Source organism: Pteropus alecto, unplaced genomic scaffold (genome assembly GCF_000325575.1).
Source record: "Pteropus alecto unplaced genomic scaffold, ASM32557v1 scaffold12, whole genome shotgun sequence".
Taxonomy (NCBI): Eukaryota; Metazoa; Chordata; class Mammalia; order Chiroptera; family Pteropodidae; genus Pteropus; species Pteropus alecto.
In genome coordinates, this window is record NW_006432669.1 from 9,113,821 (window position 1) to 9,133,142 (window position 19,322).

The 19,322-nt window shown below is 37.3% G+C and overlaps 1 pseudogene; it reads left to right on the forward strand.

Annotated features, from left to right (window-relative positions):
- Positions 1-1,150: 1,150 nt before the first annotated feature.
- LOC112476298 lies at positions 1,151-1,269 on the forward strand (annotated as a pseudogene).
- The last annotated feature ends 18,053 nt before the right edge of the window (positions 1,270-19,322 follow it).

Below are 19,322 nucleotides of genomic sequence, written 5' to 3' on the forward strand. Positions count from 1 at the left end.
CCCATCCAGTTGTCAAAAACAACAACAGCAACATGGAACCAAACTCATGAATTCAAGAGACACAGCATATGCCACCCCCAGAGATGCATGACTGCCCACTTTTCTGGTTAAACACACTCACTGTGCCGTCCAACAGCCTGACTTTGACCCTGTCCTTTCCTCCATCTACAAGCATAAGTTAAGTCCCTTAGTGTCTTGGAACATCTATTTCTTCAACCATAATATGAGGATAATGATAGTACCTATGTCATAGTGATGTTAGAAAGAAGGCATGAGATAATTCATAGAAAATCCTTACTGTTGTGCCTGGCCCAGTAAGTATTCAATATTAATTCTCTCCTTATATAAAACTTAGGTCTAGTTTCCCTAAGGTTCATGCGGGCATGGTTTTCATGTCATTTCTCCAGCCAATGAAGCACAAGCCTCTAGGATTACATAAAAGAGTTACTAACATGTCGTCACTGACAGATGCCAGGTAGTAATAATAATTTCAAAAATTTAATCATAATTATAATTTAATGACATAAACACAATATAGCACTTACTATGTGGCAGGCCACGTTCTAAGAGCATTACACATATTGACTAGTCAGTCCCTAACAAGGAGGGTACTGTTATCACGACCTCCATTTTATACATGGGGAAGTTTGAGGTCCAGGGCACATAGCTAAATGGCGATGGAAGTTTGGGACCAGAACTCATGCTCTTCACTGCTCTGCTTCACTGAGGAGTTTATAAAAGTTGCATGTACTTCTGAGCACTTATTTGTTTTAATCAAATGTTAGAAAGTTTTAAGAAGTTTGGGGAAAACTTAGACAAACTAATCATGAAATAAGAGAGGATCAAATAGGCTAAACATTAAAATATTCTACAATGATAAAAATAGGAAAAACAATAAATAAAGGAAATATTTTTGAAATGAAAACAGTGAAACTCCATAAGAACAGTAAATAGAACCAGTCACAGATTTGTCTCTGGCAATATGGCGGCCTAAATACCCTGGTTGATTCTCACAGTGAAGACACGTCAAAATGCTAGATTAAGGATAAAAGCACAATAAGAAAACCAGACTTCAATAAATTGATGAAGAAGTTAGCAATTTTCAGAGACTAAAAAGTGAGCGAAAGTAGAAACACAAAAAGGTCAGAAAATCTACGGCCATGCCAACCTGAACAAGTCCAGTCCTTTCTGATCTCGGAAGCTAAGCAGGGTTGGGCCTGGGGAGTACTTGGATGGGAGACCACCTAAGAAGACCAGGTGCTGTAGGTGTAAAAAATTAAAAAAAATAAGGGATCGTAAGTGACAAGGTCCTTGTTTGCAATCTGTGAGGTCAACTAAGGGTTGCCTTGCCTAAAAAATTTAAAAAAAAACCAAAAAAGATCAGAAAGTCAGCTTTCACTGTGGAGACATTTGCCAAACCAAGCTCTCATTTTCAAGTGATGGGGTTCAAGACATGGTACCCTAAGATATGACATCTTGTCATACTGAATATTTTAAGCTACAGGAGCATGAGAAAATGGCAGAAGCAGAAAGGTCTCTCTAACCTCCCCCTTGCCATTCTCCCCTGAAGCAAGTTGTGAGAGGTGCCCTGCCTACACCTGGAGGAAAGGTACATCTTTATTACCAAGATGGAGAAGAACCCAAATAAGCAGGGCTTGTTATGTTTCACCCAGTTTGCTGCACTTACTACATACCCTTTGTCCTATCATACTCTCTACAACTGTCCACTCCTCATCAAACCTGGCACGAAAACACTTAGGTTTTACTATTTCTTCTGGTCTTCATTTCCTTGTGAGAGCCCTCATGTCACATAACACTTATATTAAATAAATTTGTGTGCTTTGCTCCTGTTAATCTGTTTTTGTCAGTTTTGTTTCTAGATCCAGCCAGGGACCCTCAGAGAGTCGAGGAAAACTCTTTTCCTCCCTTACACAATTCCTTGAAAGCCCCAGGTAACCAGGTGCCAGAGCCTACCTGAGATGAGAGATTTAAGAGCAGACTCCTGTCATTCAGACCAAAAGGCTGGAAGTCCTGATGTTTCTCTATATTTCTTACTCTCCTTTTCCTTCTGGAAGCCAATCATTCATCAAGTCCTATTCATTCTATATCCCAATTATTGCTCCCAGCCTTCAACACTTCTGCCATTGGCTTTGTCATCAGTAATCAATAGTTGCTTGAGTCTTCTAAAAGCCTCTGGTCTCCCTTTCTCCAGCTGCAGCCTCTTCTGTCTCTGTCATTCATGTTTCCTGAACTCTAGCCATATTAGTCAGGCTCTTTCATGTCTCTTCGCTTTTGCTTCTGCTGTGTCTATTCCCTGCCCATGATGATCTTACTACTTCTGTCTTCCAGTTAAGTTCAAATGTTACTTCTTCTGTGACGGATGCAGGACAGGGCAAATTTCCCCGAGCTGGCAGGGGAAGACTAAGCCCTGCACTGAGAGAAGAAGAGGATCTTTTGGAAGAGAGAGTAGAAATAACTCAACATACATGCCAAAGGTAGAGTGAAAAGGAAAGTTTATTAGAAAAGGGTCCACAGACACAGTGTGGTGTTGTCTCAGAGGCAGAGTGAAAGAGACCAAGAAAGATGTGGAAAGACAGTGAGTAGGGGGACTGCATGTTCAGGGAATTCAGTTTATAAGTCATTCTTTAGTTCTCATTTCCTTTGATATGGACATACAGTGAAGAAGGGGAAACAGAAGAGTATGTAGGGCTAGAAGCCTGCTGGCTGGCACTTCCCTTAGGTTCTCTTAGGTTCCCCATGGTTTTAATCATTGAGAACTCTGTTGGGTCCTGTTTCCTCTTCACAGGTGTGGGGAATGGGTTGTTAGTAATTCCAGCAGAAATCTTCCTTTGTTGTGAAGGTGTCCTCCCAGCCTGGCTGCAGGGCTGATCAGCATATTGCAGTCTCTTAATGTGGCTTAATTAACATTTTAATTCTCTTGCCTCTTCTCTACATTGATACCTCCCCTGACTTAATTTATTCATCATTTATTTATGAAGCATCTTCATTCCAGTGGAGGGAAAAAAGTTTTAAATAACACACATTTCTACTGGATAGAGATAATTAGATTCTTTTTTGTCTTCCCATGAAAGAGAAAAGTGAGCATCTACCATGTGCTATTCGTTGTACTAGGAACATTAAAGTGATTTTATTTAACCTCCCAATTCATCCTTTCATATGTTGTTTTATTCAATAAATATTAAGTGCCTAATTTGAGACAATTGGTTAAGTACTGGGGACAGAACAAGAAAGATAAACATACTTTCCGCCCTTTCAAAGCTTATAGTCTAAATCTAAGAGTGAGCTGTTTTTATTCTCAGATTGCAAACAAGGCAAAGCTCAGAGAGGCTAAGAAACTAATGATCACATAATTACTAAATGGAAAAAACTGTATTTGTCTATATCTTTAGCTCTTGTTCTTTCTACCATACCAGGCAACTTATTGAAGATTTGTTATTGAAGGCTTTTGGGATTCAAATAACAGAAAAGGAATTCAAACTACCTTAAACCACAAAGGGAAATTTTGTTGGTTTATGAAACTAAACCCTAGACAGGGAAGAAAAGGTGTTGGCTTCAAGGATAACTTAGCCTCAGGAAATCCCACAGTGTTGAGAATCTCTCACTTTCACTCAGTGTTCTCATTCTTATTCTCCCTACCTCAATACCTCTCTGCATTTTGGATTGATTTTTTTCCTATGTCAGATAGATTTTTCTTCATATATTAGGGAATACAGCTACTGGCAATCTGTACCATATCCTAAGGACAAAGGGGAAAGAGCAACTTCCCTTCTACCTGTAGTTAGAACAATTCTGGGGAAAACTAATTTATTCTGCACGGGTCATGAGACAACCATTGAGGCCAGAGGAGTGAGGTATTCTGATTGGCTACACCTGTGTCACCTACCTACTTCTGTAGTCAAGATTGACAAAGTCTATTATCGAAAGAAGGGGAGATAGCATAAATGTGGCAGGATTGTGAATCTTGCCAACACTAAGTAAGTGCAGTAAGTCCTCACTTAATGTCATTGATAGGTTCTGGACTTTAAGCAAAATGACTTATAACAAAACAAATTTTCCCATAGGCTAATTGACATTAATGAGTTATGTTCCTATGGCATCTCATCAACATTATTAAGAAATGATGTTGAACAAAATGATGTTATTCAAGGTAAATGTTAGCTGAAGAGCAAATTCTAATAAGTATTTAGTATAGCACCTTTGCATCAATATTTACTAAAGAGATTGCACTCTAATTTTCGAATAGTATATCAGTCAGGTTTGTTCTACTACGATGGCTTCTAAAAAAATTAATTAGGAAGCCTGTCTTGTTTTATTCTAAATAACATTTGGTAATATATTCCATGATGATTTAAAAACAGTTCACCCACAAAAGCACTCGGGCCTTGTAGTCTTTCTGGAGTAGAATGCTAATATTTATTTAAAATTCTTTCTGGATATTGAGTGTATTTAAATTTGCACAATAAATAGCATATGGTAGACACTCAAAATATGTTTCCTCACTTTTCAGCTGGAAAACAGAAAAGATTGTAATGTTAAAGATACTTGAGAAAGTGCATAATATGCTGAAAACAGAATTTTAAGAAAATTAATGAGAGAGTTGAAAAAGGAAAGTATTACAGAGGTCATTTAGGATGGTGCTTCTCAAACAATTTGTGATGAACCACCAGTTTCTTTTTCTCTTTAAAATCTATTGCAGATCATTTGTAAAATACAATTATACATTACTAAAAAAACAAACAAGCATGTAAACAACTGACATAAAATACAAGCCGGATGTTCTAGTTTTAGATTCAACAGACAAAATTACTCTCTTGAATTGTTGTAAATGTTTCTAAACAATAACTCTCAATTTCTGTACTTACCTTGAGTGGGACTGGGAACAAACTTTTCATGGAAGGGCACTGGTCCCCACTGACTGGAAGTAGTTCCTGTGTCAGTGCTGTCCAAAGATTACCAGAAACATGTTTCTGAGAAAGTTAGGTTATTACTTACTGAAGCAAGGGAGGTTGCAAACCCTGTGGCATCTTAGCAAGAATTAATTAGAAAGGACTTATTTTAGGATTTGAGCTATATTAGGTAAATATTGAGTGGTAGGGCTTTGTCTGGGATTGGATGATGTCAGAAAGCAGAGAGAATTCTATGATTGGGTGTTTTAATAAATCTTATTGAAAAGGGGCAGGAATAAACGGAGTGTAAAGCTTTAATTGACAAAGAGGCTGTGGCCACTTATTAGTTAGGCTGGAAAATATTTTGGTAATGTCTGTGGTTTGGACAAATTCCTGTTTTGTCTATGTTCAGACATGGTTACAGAGTGGTCTTGTTTTTGTCATGATCACACAATGGCCTTGTCTGATGATGTTCTCTGAAATTGTTTATGTTCTATACCAAGCCTAGCTGTGAGTGCCAGGCCATCTCCCAGATATCAGGGCCACTTTTCTCTTTCTCACCTCTACAAGGTGGCACAGGCCTATATAAGGGTAAAAACATTTGAAAGATAAAGAAAGGAACAGGATGTGGTGAGTTGCTACCACAATTCAGTGTCTATCCTCAAACTTTAATGTGCATCTGAATCACCTGACAGGCTAGTTAAGACACGGAGTTCTAGGCCCCACCCCATAGTTTCTGATTCACTGGGTCTGGGATGGGACTCAAAAATTTGCATTTCTAACCAGTTCCCAGGTGTTGCCAATGCTGACAGACCACACTTTGAAAATTACTGAGGTAGATGGAAGCATCAAAGGTGAAGATAATTACAGGGAAAGAAAGAAGATCTATTGCAGTTAGCTGCAATTCCCAGGATAAAAATCCAGAGCATTCTCCTGGTGACACTGATGCAATTCTAACAATGAAATACATTGTGCATTTTCCTGTTTTAAATCACCAGTCTTTGAGGGGGAAGTTAACTTAGGAAAATTCTCTCAAAAATAATCTGGGTAAATTGTTGACTACTAAAGTTTGTAATTAACGTGAAAGTAAAATTTAAATGTTTATTGTCCATATACCAGGGAATTCTCAATTACAAATAGGCAGATCCATTTTAGGAAACTGGGTTAGAAAACCAGCTCTTCAGCTAGATTATTTGAAAATTGACTTATTTGCAAATGGACATGCACCTATTAAGTGCAAAGCAGGCCTTACAATTTCCCTTTTAACTATTCTACTCTATCAATATTAAGACAGAATTTCTTAAAAGATATGTAACTGCTCCTGCTTTTGAAATATTTAAATGTCTTTACTAAACATTTGACATTTTCTATTTGATTTTGTTTATTTTCTGAGACACTTGGTGAAAAGAGGAAGTGGTAAATAGTGGGTGGAATGGGTGAAACTTGCTTGTTCTGAAAAATTGGTTTTAATTTGATTTTCTCTACATTTGCCTTAACATAAGATAAAAAAGAAGAAGTGTGACACGGATCTCTTGTAGTTCAACTGAATTGTCTCTGCCTCATAATTTACACTGATACTTAGTTAATTCTTGACCTAAAAAAAATTTAAATATTATACAAGGAATCTGTATAAGAATTTATTAATATGGTTTTCTATAGCTCTTTTAACAACTTATAAACTATTTTATTAATTTTCTCTTAAAAGGCAACCAAGAATCTGGTAATTCATGAAAAACAATTTAAATAACTTTAAATTATTGCTATAGAAATAGGAAACTTGGCTTTCTAAAATAATTTCATCATCCCTCTAGAGAAAAGTCTTTGACAGAGAACTAGATCTTGCAAATCTAACAGGAGCTTTTCAGTTTTGCATTAGAACAAGAATTCAAATAGAATAAAATGATTAACTTTGGGTTGAGGTGGGTCTACCCTGATTGACTACTGGACCAGGAGCAAGTCTTGCTTTGATGAGTAATTTAATTTTAGTTTCTTTGTTTGTGAAGTCAGGAGCTCAGACTAGATAACCTCTAGAGAGTCTCTGAATTCTTTAATGCTCAGGTTGTTACACTAGGCCTAGGGTTGTAAGTTTTAATCATGTTGTATTCATCTTTTTTATAACTCTTCTTAAATATTTTTTCAATATCAGACGGATGTTAACAATAAGAGTATCTATAGAGATGGCAAAGGGTCTGGGAACAGATTAGAAGGAGTTGAAGGACCTGAAGATATTGAACTTGAAAACGAGGAAGTTCAGGATGGGAGAGATACAAGATCTCTCTGAAAAATATGTGGAACATGTCATGTGAAGAAGACAAACACATATCCCAAGATCAATGAGTGGAAATAATGGGGAGAGAAATTTTGGTTCCATTCCAAGAAAAACTTTTCAGCTATTAATTTAAACATTACCAAATATTTGTTAAGCATCTACTATGTGCCAGGCACCGATCTAGGTTCTGGGGATTTGTCAGTGAACAAAGCACAAAAACCTTTGTCCCGATGAGGTGTACATTCTGTTAGGGTAGGCTTATGTGGCAGTCACTGCGGTTTTCAAACAGAGATAGGCTGATCATAGGGAATGCTATGGCTGGAATTCCTGCCTTGGCCAGGATAACTCCTACAGTCGCCAAAGTCTTTAAAATCTCCAAAGTTTCTAAATGTATGAACATCTAAGCAGTCAACAAAGTGCTAGTGACTTTTAAGTACTAGTGACTTTTATAGCTCTGATCACTGGAAATGCAAAAATGCATAGACCAATTTCGCCTTCAGGGAGCTCTCTTCAAGGAGCCTTGTGAGTGATATGGAAGTTTGGTAATAAAAATATGTGATGGAACAAGAACACACCAGGGTGGAATAGCAAACTCAGCTTGAAGGTGTTCGAAAAGAGGGGACACCTGAGGTAAGTTTCAAGTGATAAGGAGGATTTCACCAGGGCAAGGGAACCTCATCAACAAGCTCACGAAGGCCATAAAGACACTGGTGCATGTGGAAAACTTCAGGTAGTTGTATGATTCTGGTTTTACATATAATTCCGTATGGTTAAAAATGGGGTGGAAACTGAATGACCTGTCCTCAAAATTGATATTGCATCTCATGTTTTTCTGTGATTAGTTCTTGCATTTAAAAGAAAGTCATTTTAAGTATTTTTGTTTAATTATGAAAGTAGTATACATACATTGAAAAAAAGTTTAAATAGTACAAAAGGATTATAAACTAAAAAAGTAAGAAAAGAATAAAAAAGACCATAGTCACTTGGGTTTTACAAGTATTAAAAAAGTAAAAAGAATAAAAAGTAAGAAAAGAATAAAAAAGTAAGAAAAGAATAATTATGAAAGTAGTATACATACATTGAAAAAAAGTTTAAATAGTACAAAAGGATTATAAACTAAAAAAGTAAGAAAAGAATAAAAAAAAGAATAGTACAAAAGGATTATAAACTAAAAAAGTAAGAAAAGAATAAAAAGTAAGAAAAGAATAAAAAAGTAAGAAAAGAATAATTATGAAAGTAGTATACATACATTGAAAAAAAGTTTAAATAGTACAAAAGGATTATAAACTAAAAAAGTAAGAAAAGAATAAAAAATGAGATGAAGACCATAGTCACTTGGGTTTTACAAGTATCCACACACTTTGAGGGTGGATTCCAGAATTTGGTAAGGTAGACTGATCATGTATATTTATTTATTCATGCATTCTTTCAGAAATTGTTGAATATTATCTGCTAGAAACTCCATTACACTGACTGGGTTAGAGAAAACAATTTTACCATATCTTTATCCTCAAGGAGGTTCAGTCTAGTGGAGAGAAACAGACACAATACACTAGGTAGAATAAAGTGTCATATGTACTGTGATAGACATTTGTGTAAGGGCATTGAGGCTGTAAAGGTTAAATGAGTAGAAAAGATAGTAGAAGAGAGAAGAGTAGGAAAAATCTTCATAGAGGAGCTGACCTTGAAGTTCAGTCTTGAAAGAGAGAGGATTTTACCAGGAGAATGGCAGCAAAAGGGAGCCAAGTTCATGGGAGCTGATAAAACAGCAGAGTGCACTAGGAGTCAGCCTGGCTAGTGCTTTTCACGAGTGTGTGGTGCGGGGGTACCATATCATGAAGAGCTTTACTTATCATGCTAGGGAATTCTAAATGTATCCTGAGCAGACCTGTGCTAACACTTGTGGGGCCCAGGGCAAGAGCACAAGTAGTTTCCTGACTAGTCCCCTTCTCTTCCTATCCCCTCTCTTTCAACTCAAAAGCTTTTACACACATGTATAACCAAACTAGACTGCGTATCCAGGATCTCTCCCATCTTCCTGAAAACATCCTCCTTCGGCACCCCTAAAGGCTTAAGAGTGAGCCCTAGCAGCAGGCTCAGGCCTTTTGAGTTGGGAATTCCAGGAATATAGTCTAGAAGGGAGGAGGACACAGGCTCTAGGTGGGACAGCCCTTTGCACAGATGGGGACTCCTGGCCTTAAATGGGAACGGAGTGGTTGAAGGAGGACCAAAGTGGAGTCCTCTAAACTTAAGAGGAGGCAGCAAACTTTTGCTGCAAAAGGTTAGGTAGTAAATATTTTAGGCCTTGCTGGCCATGTATGGCCACTGTTGTATATTCTTTGTTGTTTTCTTTGTTTAAAACCCTTTAAAATATAAAATTCTTTGTTAAGTTGAGGGCTGTACTAAGAGAGGCTGCAGGTTGAATTTGGCCAAGGGCCATAGTTTATGTGACATGAGATAGCAGAGTAGTGAAGCATCACTGAAGGGTGTTAAAAAAGGGAGTGACAGTCTCTTTGTGTTTTAGAAATATCAGTCTGGCTTTGTGGAGTGTATACTGGAGTTGGACAAGTTAGGAGGCTATTGTAAAAATCCAGGCAAGAGACAATGAACACCTGAGTGAAATCAGAATAATGGGACTGAAGAAGGTGGAGAGTTAAGAATATTTAAGAAGAGTTGATGACTTCAGATTTCTGATTAAGGCAACTGGGTGGTGGTTTAAACATTGAGATAGGGACTGGGTGGCAGGGGGAAGGGCAGGGTGGCACGAGCTAATGGGCTCTATTTTTAGTATCTGGAACTTGAGTTCTATGTAAGATACTCAAGGGGAGGTTCAGCATGCTGTCACACATATACTATTATTCTGTAGTGAGGACAGGGCTGGAGATACAGATTTGAGAGTCCCCAGAGGATAAATGGCTACTCCAATAACATTTAGAAAGTAAAATTGACGAAGAGAAACTCCTTCCATCCTACAAGTGTGTTTTTCCTGAAACAAACCACATCAAGACAAGGCGGAGAGAAGATCCTGAAGCCTTGCTCTGGACACCTGGCCCAGAGCCTGGGACTGACGACAGATGCCGAGGCTGGTGAGCAGTGTGGTGTTGGAGGCCGAGGCATGGTTAGAATGTAAGCAAAAATAAGTCTGAAAGTGTGACCAAGGGATGGTCAACAGAGAGATCTTTCCTCCAGGGGCTAGTTCCTCAGCTACTGGATTTGCACCCCAAGTCAGGAATCTACTGTACTGTAGCATGTTTGAATCTAAAACCAGACGTCCAATTGTGCAAGAAACATTACATTTCTTTGTGACCCGTAAATCAATCTAATTTTCACTCCAAACTGCCATTCCATTGGGCTGGTAGGAAAGTGAACATAAGTCATTCTAGCAGCCGTGTGTCCCCACCTCAACCACACTCCCTCACTACACCAGTTCCAGAGCTTCTGGAGGCCTTTCCTAATCATGAGTCATCTCTCCACTCCAGTTACTGCTGATCTGCCCATTGTCTGTGTCTGCACAATCCTGTCAGGTCTGGCAGCTTCTCACAGTTCCCCTGACACATTTAGGACACTGGACTATTTGGCAAAGCTCTGAAACCAGAGCCTAGGGCTCTGCTGCTCCAGATGAACTGTGTACCTCCTATCTGGAGTCTTGCTGCTTCTCAGGGTACTGACTTGGAGCAAAGCCTAGCTCCCTCCTGCTTCCTCTTGTCTGGGTGGAAGTTCCTTCCCCTTGTTCTTTCACCGTACACTTCAAGTTTATTAAATGTATAACTTGAAAGACATGTTTCTCTTTGCTTCAGGGAAGGGAGGGCTTACTTTGCCAAAGATGAGGATAAATATTTGCATTTCACTTTCCAGTGCCTCAAAGAAAAGGAATATAAACAAAAACTGGTAAGACTATGTGCTGCAATAGTGAGGACATTTACATCCTGCCACATATTGGTGGAGAGGAGATTGGCAAGTGCAGAAAAGAACCCAGCCCTCTGAAAGACTAAACGAATGAGACAATTAGTAGGACAGGTAATGGGGACGAGGAATGGCTGAAGGTGCTGGAATCAACTAAGTTTTGTTTAGAAGTTTAGAGTTCATTGGTTTTATTTCATTAGCTCTTTAAACTATCCTTGAAGTAAATGTTGTAATTTCCATTCTGCTGATGGGAAACCCGAAGCTCAGAGAGGACACATGAATTTACCACAGTAATACAGATAGTATGTGGCATCAAACCCATGTCAGTCATTGTAGGTTAGCTCTAGTAGTTAATTTATTGCCCAAAAGTGACATTTTGAGAAGTAAGGGGTGCTATTTATAATTGTGCCGAGATGCTTAGTCTGAAATGGAGTTCTCCTAGGTAGACTGGGATGTGTAGACAACTGGTTATTTCTTTATTTCGTTAGCTTTTTAAAAGATTGTAATTTTGATAGTCATTTCTACCTAAAAAAAGACTATGTTATTAATTTGTAAACATGGTTTTATCATTTCCTTTCTTTAAGAAAGGTAAGAAAGATTGCTAACTCCTTTTATGAAGCCAATTTAACCCCAATATGAAAACTTGATAAAAGCAGTGCAGTGGAAGTAGATTACAGTTCAGTCTTACTTGTAAACACAGATGTAAGAATCCTAATACATGTTAGCTAACTGACTCAGTAATGATAAAAATATAATATATTGTGGCCAATTATGGTTAATTCTTAGAAATGTAAGTTAAAAATTCTGCATTGGAAAAATCTGCTAATGTAATTTTCTATACTAACAAACTAAATAAGAAAATACTTATGAACATTTCAACAGATGCAGAAAAAGCATTCATTAAAGTTCTATACTATTTAAGTTAGTAGAAAACTAGAAATGGAAAGGAACTTTATTAACGTGATAACAAGATACTTATCTTTTCACCTGGAAAAACTCATAAAGCACTTGCTTTAGGATTAGAAACAATACAAGAATACCTACCATCATAGTGTCCTACATAACATAGGAGGTTCAGGCCAATGCGATAATATAGGAAAGAACACTAGAAATATAAGGATTGGATGGGAAGAGATAAATTGCCATTTGCAAGTGTCGTGATCATTTATGTAGAAGACTAAAGAAAATCAACAGAATCTTAGAAGTAATAAGAAAGTTCAGTACATTTGCTGGTTATAAGATCAAGATAACAAAATTGGTAACGTTCCGTAATATCAGCAATAATAAAATTAAGAAGATAATAGACAATTAGATATTATCCAAAACAACAACAAAACTATAAAATGTCAAGTACTTAATAGACAAAAATTCATAAGATCATTACAGAAGAACATTTTAAAACTCTACCAAAACATAGAGCTGAAATAATAGAGCTAAATCATTTTCATGAATAAGAATACAGTATTTAAAGATCACAGTTTCCCCCCAATTTAATGCATTTCCTAGCATAGTCACAGTCACCTCTGGGGATATCCTATGCACTTGATATTTTGAGTGAATCCTCCATTGAACAAGACTTGGTAGGAGGTAGGGCCCTATCTCCTTCTTTGGAAGTGGAAGAAGGGCCAGATACTCCTTCTTGCTCTTTGGAAGCTAGCATATGAGTATGTGATCTTAGCTCAGACATAAAATTCTTTTTTCCAGGAGTCTGAATCCTGAGTGAGTTGTACTGTGTTGCAGGGAGAGTTCAGAAGGCTTTTAACTGTGGCATCATCCACGGTGGCATCCTAATCAGGCACTACCTGCAGTGTAACCTTGTCTATCATTTTGCTGCCAAGCCTCCCTTGGTTTTTGCCCAATTTTTAAGCCTATTTCTCTAGCTGCCTTCAATAGAGCTCCTGTGAGTTCTCTGATAACTTTTCCAACACGTTTATTTCTGCATTAAATTAGAGCTAGTTTCAGTTGCTTGCAATTAAGAACTTGGAACTGAGAAACTTGCCAAAATGATTCTCAAATTTGTGTGGAAGAATTCAAGTCCATGGGTAATGAAGATGAGGGGTTGGCAAACTTCTGTAAGAGGCTTGAAACTAAATATTTTAGGCTTTGGTGGCTGAATGCAACTACTCAACTCTGGTGTCATAGTGCTCAAAAGCAGCCATAGACAGTATGTAAGCAAATGGGTATGATTGTGTTCCAATAAAACTTTATTTGCAAAAATAGTCAGTGGGCAGGGTTTGGTTCACAGGCTATAGTTCCCTGATTCCTGATTAAGACAATCATGAAAAAGAAAAGCAAAAGGGAGACAATCATGAAAAAGAAAAGCAAAAAGGAAACACTCATGTCACATAGTCAGTAAAACAATGTGGTACTGCTACAGGAGCATAAGAATGGACCATGGAACAGAATAGAACCCAAAAAGAGGCACATGAGTGTTTGGGTTGTTGAAACATTTTGTAAGAAAAATTGGTTCACTATATGGAAAAAAAAATTTAAATACCTACCTCAGGAAAAATATAAAAATTAATTCCAAAATATAAAAATAAGTAAAGAGCTAAATATAATTGCTAGAAGAAAATATGGAATATTTTTAGGACTTTGAGGTAGAGGAGAATTATGATTATTAGGCCAATATAAAACTATTTTGCATTCTCAGAGGACACATCAACAGAGAAAGTGATTGTGTTATAAGGGCAAGTTAGTCCGGAGCTGAAATCTATGTGGTTAATTCAGGTGAGCATAGTCTCATTTAAAGAACTGAGGACCTGCTAGGCACTGGCGGCTGAACAATTGTGAGGGCTATGAAAAGCAAGGAAGGCCAGGCTGAATAGGGAATGAGTGGTTTTTGTGTTGACAATGATGGGAAACCCTGAAGAGGCAGAAATTGGAGCCAAAAAGCAATATGAGGCTCTGATTGATGATTCTATAAATAATATGGCTTTCGGGGATAAGAACGAAGCAAGAGACCAAGTCCAAACACAGTTAGATATCCAGTAATTTTGTTTGTTTTTATTTTGTATATATCCTTGATGTATCTTGTCAAGATAGTAAAAAATGGAGACATACAAACATGGTTTCAAATCCAAGTGCCATCACTTGCAAGCTGTTAGAAATTCCTCTTCAATGAATGGAGGGAATAATACCCACATTTCAGGGTTGCTATGATGATTAGGATGCAAGCATGTAGGGTGAATCAAAGATAGTTACAAATTCTTTGTCATGCTCTCCCATTGAGAAATAGAGTTTATTTTCCTTCACTTTTAATCTGGGCTGACGGGCATCATACCTGCTTTAATAGATAGGACTTGGAAGAAGTGATGCTTCTGCTTCTTACTTCTTGGAAATGGTAGGTCTGAGGAATCAGCCACTACGGTAAGAAGAGACCATTTGAAGTGAGAGAGAGTGGTCCCAGCTCTCCAGCCATCTGTGCCAACACACCAGACTTGCAAATGAAGACATCTTGGGCGTTCCAGCCCAGCCACCATCTGACCGAAGATTTATGAGGGATCCTAAACAAGACCAGCAAAAGAACCACCTAGTCAATCCACAGGATCATAAGTGATAAGAAATGATTGTAGTGGTTTCAAGACAACTAAGTTTGGGGTTTATTTGTAATGTAGCCTTAGACAACAAAAAGAGTGTATTAAGCAACTATCAGAGCACTTGGACTATAGAGTAGTCCAAGCATTTACATGTTAGTAGTTATTATCCCAGTGAGCCCAGCATATGGAGAAATCATTCAGGAAAAAGTCAATTTCCAGTCACGCTTTTCCAGGCCAGTAATTTATACATCAGTTAATTAATTCCTCCATTCAACAAATATTAAATGGGTGTCTATTCTATATCACATGCTCTTCTAGGTACTGAACCAAACAGCTAATTTCCTTGCCTGGAAGTAATTAAGATGATACTTTTTAGTCTTTGTTGGTGATGTGATGATTATTAAGATAACAAGAATATCAGGGTTTAACTAAAAAGGACTAATTGTTTCATATGAACATGTAAGAAATAAAGTTCAGAGGAAATCAATCATAAGTAAGTTATAATTAAATTAAGTGTTAATCCTTAACAAGCTGAATAGAAAACAATTTAGCTATCTCAAATTTAAATTAGCCTCTATCTTACCTATCATTCTTGATTTATACCATCACCTTCTAGAAGATGTCTAAAATAAAAATTTTGATTGAATAAGTTAACTCAAATATTTATTCATTCATTCAACAATTTAATATTTATTAGACAACTTTTAAATGCCAGTGGTAGTGCCAATTATTGTTTCTAACTATGAATAATTCAGACTCTGCATTTTCTGCCAAATTTCTGCATTTTCCACTTTTTATATCAGTATCATGAGGGAGGAAAAGTTTAAAAAAAAATTATGCCAATTATATTTTCTGTACCAGAGTGATTCTGATTCCTTAGATTAAGGGGTTGTAATCTTGCCTTTAGGCAGATTCTTCTATAACTAGTTCAGACTAGTTATAGATAACTGAGAATATATAATGATATATTAAGTTTGATAGAATTTTCAGGATCTTCTGGTCTGACCTTGCACATCTAAAGGTTCAGGGCTTGACAAACACGGTAAGAATTTCCATTCCTGGACATAGTATTTCTGTCAGATAAGAAAGTCTATATAATTTCTCTTAAAAAAAAAAAAATCCTTGGTAACATAAAATAAAAAGTGTTAATTTAAATGAAAAAAAGAGTTTGAATAGAATTGCAGTCCACTATTTAACATTCCCAAACTTTTCTATATAGTTGCTTGCTTTTATTCAGGGCTTGGTGAACTTGCTAATTTGAGAGGCAAGAAAAATAAGACTCAAATGCATTTGCATGATGCTGAGGTAGTTCTCAAGGTCTCTTTCAAATAAATGTTAAGCACATACACATACACATACACACACACACACAAAACTTGACAATCACCATTATCAAAGTCTAGGAGAGCAAGTCCACTCTTACATTATAATCAAGGAGAGTCACTGATTCTTGATTGTGTAGTCTACAATCCTTAGAAAAATGCCTCAGCAAAAGAAAACAGGGATAAACGACTATGTTGTTCCTTAGAGTTTTACCCACTATCCTTTAGTAATCATAAGGCTGTGTTTCTTCTTCACCAATTAAGGTTGCAACAGCAGATCACAGCTGTCCCTTAGCTGGAGGTCAGGCCAAAGCACAATTCGCCTTCCTCTTTATGCTTGGTAGTAATCAGATTACTCTTTCTCACACTTAGAATGATCAGAGAATAAGTGAGCAGGGGTCATGTTGCATGGCAGCCTTCTATATTTGTAGAAAATATAAAATTTACTCCTAAAGGAATGTTGTGGTCACTAGGGTCATGGCCTATAGATAATCACATGTCACCTGAGCAGTACAACACTAACTCTGATTTCTTCTTCATTGGTTGGGTCCTTGACATCTGGGTTGTGATGGCAAAGTGGGTGCAAACTAGAACTTATTTTTGCTGATTCATACAACTTTTTTATTGTAGCAATTATATTTTCAGTTAGAATGGATAAATATCCTCTGGTTTAAATGATAGATGGTTTCATAAGAGAAAGGGTGACCCCTTGTGGCAGTAGATGGATGTGTCCTCATCTTTACTCCGGATGGGCAAGTGATTCCTTTGACAGTAAAGCACAGCAGAAGTGATGCTATGTGACTTCTGAGGCTAGGTAGAAAAGACTATACGGCTTCTTCTTGCTTGTGGGAACACTTGCTTTTGGAGCCCTATGCCACCATGTATGAAGTCTGATCATCTTAAGAGCTCCATGCTGGAGAGGCCACAAGTAGGTGATAATGGTTGACAGTCCCAGTTGAACCTAGATTTCCAATCATCTATATTCTAAGATGACAGATATGTGAGTGAAGCCATCTTGGACCCTTTAAACCAACTCATCTGTCCCATGAAACAAAAGAATTGTCCTGTGGAGCCTTGCCTGAATGAATTCCTGACCCCCCAAACCATGAGACTTAATAAAATGATTGTTGCTTCAAGCCACTAATTAGGGTAGTTTTAAACATAATAATAGTTAATTAGAATACACCTTGTGTTAGTTCAGGTCCTCTAAAAAGTAGATGCCAGGACGAAATTAGTTGTGTAAGAGATTTATTCTTAGGTTTCCTTCGCTATAACTAAGAAAGATAAGGGGGGAGGAGTAGAGTAGGTGGGGTGAGCCTTAAGATTATGGCACAGGTCTGGAGACTGTTCCGAGAAAGTTTTGACCAGGCGTGGGGGTCCCAAGCCTGTTAGAGAGGACTGACTTACCCAGAATATTTGAAATTTTGGAATTGTGTGTTATCTGTGGTATTCTAGAATTTGTAGAATGAAGCTCAGAATCTCAGGAAAATAACTTAGAATCCCACCCAATATTAGGGCTTTCTCCCTCTCATATTGTATAATCATTCATTATAACACTTAAAATGTTGTATTATAATAATTTCATAAATATCTGCTTTATTCATCAGAATTTGAGATTCTCGAAGGTGGGTTCTATGTGTTTTTCATCTTTGCATGCTTCTTCACTCCCTAAGTTCTTGACTCAGTGAATGTTTCTTGAATGGTAACAGAAAAATGGTCAAATCATGTTTTCTGTGTAGTTCTCAGAATAAATTATAATTATCTCTTTTATTTACAAGGATTCATATCTGAGTGTTAATTACCTTTTTAAAAATATGTTACAAGTATACTTCTAAATAATCATGGTAAAGAAAATCATATGTGACCTAGAAAATATTTTATGGCACTTTGCTATTACTGCCTTTATAAATTAGTAAATATTTTTTATAGTCCTGTTAACTAGTACTGGCTCCTTGCCTTTTTCTGAAGAATTATGGATGGGAGAGTTCATAATTCATAAGGCTGACATTTTCGTTGACTTAGAAAATAAATCTCATCTTGTGAGTTCCTTACCTGAAAACTTCCCTGTCTTTGTAGCCTACTGCAGTTGATTCCCAGAGTTTTGGATTTCATGGACTATTAACATTTAAAAAATTAGGGCACTGACATTTATTTGGCAACATCTCAAGTCATCTTTGGTTGCCACTACTGAGGATGTTCTACTGGCACCTAGTGGGGAGAGGCTATTTCAATAATGCAAAGGACAGTCTGATGAAGATTTATCCAGTTGAACGTGCCAATAGTGCTAATGTAAAGAACCTTTACTCTTGCTTAACGTTGTGAATATACTTAACAATATTGTACTGTACGTTCAAAAATGGTTAAGATAGTAAATTTTATTTTATTTGTATTTTGCCATATGTCAAAAAAAAAGAACATGGGTTCTGATAGTATAGGGAAAATTTCTATTTATGAATCAGCTTTATGCTATTTTAAGAGGAATGAAAAAAATTTAAAAAAATAATTTATAGAGAAAACCATGCATGGTATGGGGAACATACAGGAGGAAGAAAGACTGAAACAGCAAAGCCTTTGCCAGCTCTGTGTCTTGCTGAAAGGTTTTGCTCTGTGTAGAAAATGATTCTCCCAGAGAAACACATTAGCGAATCTCTGTGTATGGAAAGCAAGAGCTGGAGCTGTGTGAACTTCAGGAAAATGAATTTGTGAGAGAAGTCAGAAAAAATAGGATCTAGAGACTTGAGGATTAGGGAGAATTGTGGTAGGACGTTGGAGCCTGAAGTAGGTAGCCAGTGAGAACTTCCTGATGCTGGGATAGGTAAAGGATTTGAAGGATGGGGATAATATCATTTTAATTTCATTGAATTTCATTGTCCTTGTGCAACGTAAAATATCACTGTCGATGCAAATCTTCAGCAACGTCAATAGTTTCACAAAAGCTCTGTAGGACTGGTTTGGAGAAAGTTAAAGAGAAGAGGGTGAGACTGATATCTTGGATGGCATGGGGCAGACAAAATGGTACACAGAGCAGCTGTGGCAGGAGAGACACAGTGAAATCCGGAGGCCAGGCATAGGAACTTGGAGCCAGAAGTGATTATGGGAATGTAAATCCCTTGGGAATTCACATGCATTTTGTGGGAAGAATTAAACTTCCCAGAATACTCGGAGTGAGAGCTTGGGCCAAAGGATAAGGGGAACTTAGTATAGCTTTGGGCCACACTAATGAAAAATAAAGGATTGGAACTCACACCTCACCGACCCCGTGATAGTGTGAGGTACAGATGAAGACCCAAAGTAATACAGTGGGATTTTTGCTTTTGGTCTTAGTCTTTGATTTCATTGTATAGCATGTCTTCTCTTGACATAGAAATGGTGCTCCTAAATA